This window comes from Pongo pygmaeus, chromosome 1, assembly GCF_028885625.2.
Source record: "Pongo pygmaeus isolate AG05252 chromosome 1, NHGRI_mPonPyg2-v2.0_pri, whole genome shotgun sequence".
NCBI classification, from domain to species: domain Eukaryota; kingdom Metazoa; phylum Chordata; class Mammalia; order Primates; family Hominidae; genus Pongo; species Pongo pygmaeus.
Genome location: NC_072373.2, coordinates 78,628,231 through 78,633,548, shown reverse-complemented (window position 1 = coordinate 78,633,548; position 5,318 = coordinate 78,628,231). Strand labels below are relative to the sequence as shown.

General features: G+C 40.5%; 1 non-coding gene across 1 annotated transcript; it reads right to left on the bottom strand.

The window, feature by feature from the left end:
• Positions 1-2,042: 2,042 nt before the first annotated feature.
• LOC129023074 (U6 spliceosomal RNA) lies at positions 2,043-2,149 on the bottom strand. The gene has a single exon (XR_008496660.1). It is a non-coding gene; the product is annotated as a U6 spliceosomal RNA (small nuclear RNA).
• Between the last annotated feature and the right edge of the window lie 3,169 nt (positions 2,150-5,318).

The window sequence follows — 5,318 nt, the reverse complement described above, 5'->3', positions numbered from 1 at the left end:
TAGAAAAAAATGAAGAATACAATGCCATTTACAATAGCATAAAAAATAAAATACTTAGTCCAGACAGACATGGTGACTCATGCCTGTAATCCCAGCACTTTGGGAGGCTGAGGCAAGAAGACCATTTGAAGCCAGAAGTTCAAGACCAGCCTGGGTAATATAGCAAGAACCTTATCTCTAAAAAAATTTTAAAAATAAAAATAAATACTTAGGAATACAATTAACCAAAGAAGTGAAAGACCTGTACACTGAAAAAAACAAAACACTGATGAAATAACTGAAGATACAAATAAATGAAAAGCTACCTGTGTTCATGAATTTAAAGAGTAAATATTGTAAAAACGTCCAAACTAGTCAAAACAATCTAAAAATTCAATGCACCCCTACCAAAATTCCAATGACAAATTTCCACAGAAATAGAAAAACAATTCTAAAATTAACCACAAAAGACCCCAAGTAGCCAAAGCAACCTGGAGAAAGAAAAACAAAGCTGGAGGCATCACCCTACCTGATCTTAAAATCTACTTATGAAGCTAGAATAATCAAAACAGTATGGCACAAAAACAGACATACAAGTCAATGAAACAAAACAAAAAGCCCAAAATCACAAAATTAAATCCACATGTTTATGGTCAACTGACCTTCAACAAAGTTGCTGAAATCATTCTATGAAGACAGGATAGTATCTGGTGTTGGGGAAAGTGGATATTCACATGCAGAAGAATGAAATTGGGCCCTTATTTCACACCATATTTAAAAATCAACTAAAAATGGATTGAAGACTCAAAAGTAAGAGCTGGAACTATAAAACTACTAAGAAGAAAATGAAGACCAAAATCTTGAGGGTTTTTTTGTGTTTGTTTATTTGTTTGTTTGAGACAGAATCTCACTCCATCCCCCAGGCTGGAGTGTAGTGGCATGATCTCAACTCACTCTGCCTCCCAAGTTCAAGCGATTCTTGTGCCTCAGCCTCCCAAGTAGCTGGGACTACACACCCAGCTAAATTTTGTATATTTAGTAGAGACATGGTTTTGCCATGTTGGCCAGGCTGGTCTCGAACTCCTGGCCTCAAATGATCCACCTGCCTCAGCCTCCCAAAGTGCTGGGATTACGGGTGTGAACCACCATGCCCAGGCTGTTTGTTTTAGAAACGAGGTCTCACTGCCCAGTCTGGTCTCAAACTCCCCCCAAGCGATCCTTTCACGTTGTCCTCCCACAGAGCTGGGATTACGGTGCAAGCCACTGCACTCAGCCCAAAATCTTGTTGTTTTGTTTTGTTTTTTAAAGACAGGGTCTCACTCTGTCACCCAGGCTGTAGTGCAGTGGCATGACTGTGGCTTATGGCACCCTTGAACTCCTGAGCTCAAGCAATCCTCCCACCTCAGCCTCCTGAGTAGCTAGAACTACAGGCAGGCACCACCACACCAGGCTAGTTTTTCTGAAATTTTTTGTAGAGACAGGGTCTCACTATGTTGCCCAGGTTGGTCTCAAGTGTGTGGACTAAAGTGATCCTCCTGCTTTGGCCTCCCAATGTGCTGGGATTAAAAAATCAAACTCATGGAAGCAGGGAGTAGAGTGGTAGTGTCAACAAGAAGAGTCGAGCTCTGAAAAATATTTGAAGAGATTTATTCTAAGCCAAATTTGAGTGACCAATGGTCTCTGACAGTCCCAGGAGATCCTGAGAACATATGCCCAAGGTGGTAGGGCTACAGCTTGGTTTTATACATTTTAGGGAGACATGGAACATCAATCAATGCATGTAAGACATACACTACTTCAGTCTGGAAAGGCAGGACAACAAAAAGGAGGTGGGGGGCTTCCAGATCACAGGCAGATTCAAAGATTTTCTTTTTGGCAGTTGGTTGAAAGAGTTATTATCTAAAGACCTGGAATCAATAGAAAGAAATGTCTGGGTTTTGGTAAGTGGTTGTGGAAACCAAGATTTTAATCACGCAGATGAAGCCTCCAGGTAGCAGGCTTCAGAGAGAATAGATTGTAAATGTTTCTTATCAGACTTAAAGACTCTGTTCTATCAGTCTTTTTTTTTTATGGAATGCTTCATGAATTTGCATGTCATCTTTGCACAGGGGCCATGCTAATCTTCTCCGTATCATTCCAAGTTTACTATACGTGCTGCCAAAGCAAGCACTATTCTATCAGTCTTAAGGGCTCTGTGTTGATGTTAATGCTGGACAGCTGTACCTGAACTCCAAAAGGGAGGAGGGCATAATGAGGTATGTCTGACCCCCACTCCCTGTTATGGCCTGAACTAGTTTTTCAGGATAACTTTGGAATGCCCTGGGCAAAGGGGAGGACCCATCAGTCAGCTAGAGGGCTTAGAATTTTATTTTTGGTATGTAGTGTTTACCAGGGCTGGGAATGGAGGGACTGGGGAGGAGGAGGAAATGGGTAGATGTTGGTCAAAAGATACAAAGTTGAAGTTAGGAGTAATAAGTTGTGGAGATCTATTTTGCAACATGATAACTATAATTAATAATAAGGTAGAGTATATTTGAAAATTGTTAGAGAATAGATTTTAAATGTTATCTTCACACATTTAAGTATGTGGGGTGATGAATATGTCAATTAGCTTGATTTAATCATTCCACAATGTATTCATATATCAAAACATCACATTGTACACCATAAACATATACAATTTGTCATTTGTCAATTAAAAAATGAATTACTAGCCTGGGCAAATAAGCAAGACCCTGTCTCTACAAAAAAAATAAAATAAAATAATTAGCCAGGCATGGTGGCATGTGCCTTTAGTTTCAGCTACTCAGGAGGCTGATGCAGGAGGATCCCTTGAGCTCAGGAGTTCAAGGCTGCAGTGAATTATGATCATGCCACTGCACAACAGCCTGGACAACAGACCAAGACATTGCTTCTAAAAATAATAATAATTAATCAATTTTAGAAAGGAAACAAATAAAAACAAGAATCTACTGGTAAAGTGGAAAAAAATTTACCATCCTCTTACCTAGATGACCTATGAAAGCCTTTTCACTATAGCTCTAGAGTTATATAATCAAGTTAAAAGTTGATGATTTGTGTGAGTGGCATTAGTCTGGCTCTATCACATCACTGCAACAGTGTGGCAGGCCTCCATAACAACTTTTTTAGTACTGACTGACTGGTTAAGTTAAATATTAAAAGCTAGTGCCCTTATACAAATGCTGCAATATAACAAAATTCCACCATGAGTTTTGCTTAGGCCTTTCCTAAGCCTTAAAGCATGACAAAATAATGAAAGAATTCTTAACAGGGCCCATTTAGGATTGCACAAGTTTTATTGAGGGTCTGAAGAAACTTTCCAGGCCTCCACAAACAAGTTTATTGGAAATCTGAAGGAACTCCCCAAAACTCTGTGATTTAGCAGGAGACAAGATAAGTGCAATCACCCCAGCACTTGGCACTTGGACCCATTTCAATTAAGTAAACTTACTGAGGCTCCAGAAGAAGGTATCCAGGACCCAGACCTTAGTTATAGATTAAAAGAAGTTAATCACTTACGTCTTTAGATGAATGCACACTTACACGAAAACATATAGCTTAGAAGGTATGTAAGGTCTGAAAAACTTTGTAATTTTGAGTTGGTCCAGCGATAATTTCCAGGCCTTCTCCCTGTAATCAGTTACAGAAATAAAAACTCTCTTCCTCCCCAGTTCATCTGCATCTCATTATTGCACCATGAGAAATAGCAGCCTGGCCCTCAGTTTGATCCAGGAACAACAGGAAGCAGAAAGATTGAGTGGTTTTGTTGTGACCTATCACAAAATCAGTATCAGTACTGTGGTGGGGGTTTTTTAATTTTTTTTTTATTTTTTCCAAGACAGGATCTCACTCCGTCGCCCAGGCTGGAGTGCAGTGGTGCAATCTCGGCTCACTGCTACAACATCTGCCTCTTGTGTTCAGGTGATTCTTGTGCCTCAGCCTCCCGAGTAGCTGGCACTACAGGCACACACCACCACACCCGGCTAATTTTTGTATTTTTAGTAGCAACACGGTTTCACCATGTTGGCCAGGCTGGTCTTAAACTCCTGGCCTCAAGTGATGCACCCTCCTCAGCCTCCCGAAGTGCTGGGATTACAGAAGTGAGCCACCACGCCGGTCCTGTGGTGGTTATTCTAACAAACCTCTATGTGTGCTTGGTGGGAGAGAATCCAGTGTAGGATTGCTCTGACAATGTAGCAATGGATTATTTTAACACTATTTCATTATTTATCTCTCCTTGGAATTAAATTTGAAGTTTCAGCAGTGGGTCTCCTTTCAATAGTTTGTTCAGATTTCAGTTCCTTTCATTCCTACTTAGAGCTTTCTGGCTATAAAGGCAAATTTCTGAGTTAGCTGAGTGACTCATTTCAGGTGCATGGAAACAAAAGCAAAACAGGAAATAATTACGATAACAAGGGCCAGAGACACACCTATAGGTGATAAGACTGGTAACAAGCCAGTGTCTTTGTAGAACACTTAATTTCTGAAAATGTTGCATAACGTTCACGCTCATCTGGTATTTTAACACAGTGTTTCACTTTGGCATGGTCTGTTCTTATGTGACTAAAGAACTGAGTCCTCTATTTGTTTGTGCTGTTTTCCATAAAAGGAAATGGGGGTGAGAAATAGTGAAATAGCTCCATCCAGATAGTTGAAGCAATATAGAGTTGCACAAAATTAAACTCACCTTAAAATAAATGGACATTGATGTTTTGGTGCTCTAAAATTGCTCCAAAACATTCTTTGTAAGTTATGCATACTGTTTAAGGGTATTTATTAGCTGTGGACCTCAGACAAGTGATTTAACCATCCTGTGCTTCTGGTTTTTTTGTTCGTTTGTTTGTTTTCCCACTCTCAGCAGAATCATGTTTCTTTATCTGTAAATTGGAGTAATAATAGTACCTTCTTCAGAAAGAGGTAATAAGGACTAAATGACTAAAGTGCTTGGAACAGTGCAGAGCAGTACATGAAGTAAGGACGTGTGTACTAGCTATTGTTGTTACTGTTGTAGAAAAAAACAGGTTCTTGTCACATGACCAGGATAATTTAGGCACAGGGACACACTGTAAGGTTAGTAGGGCAGGGTTTATTGGGTGAAAAGGGGAAAAAAAAGGGGGGAAATGGAACTCCAGCAAACCGAGAGAGAGTCCGGCTAGCAGGTTTTCCTCCCCAAAGATTGAATCCCTGGTCACCACACAGGAACAGGAGAGGCCAGGATCCTCGCCACTGCAAATAGCGTGAACTTCCCGAGGCTCCACCCAGTCCTCCCAGTGCGCAGGTGGCCATTATTCAGAAAGAATCGGTTGGGAAAGGGCAGG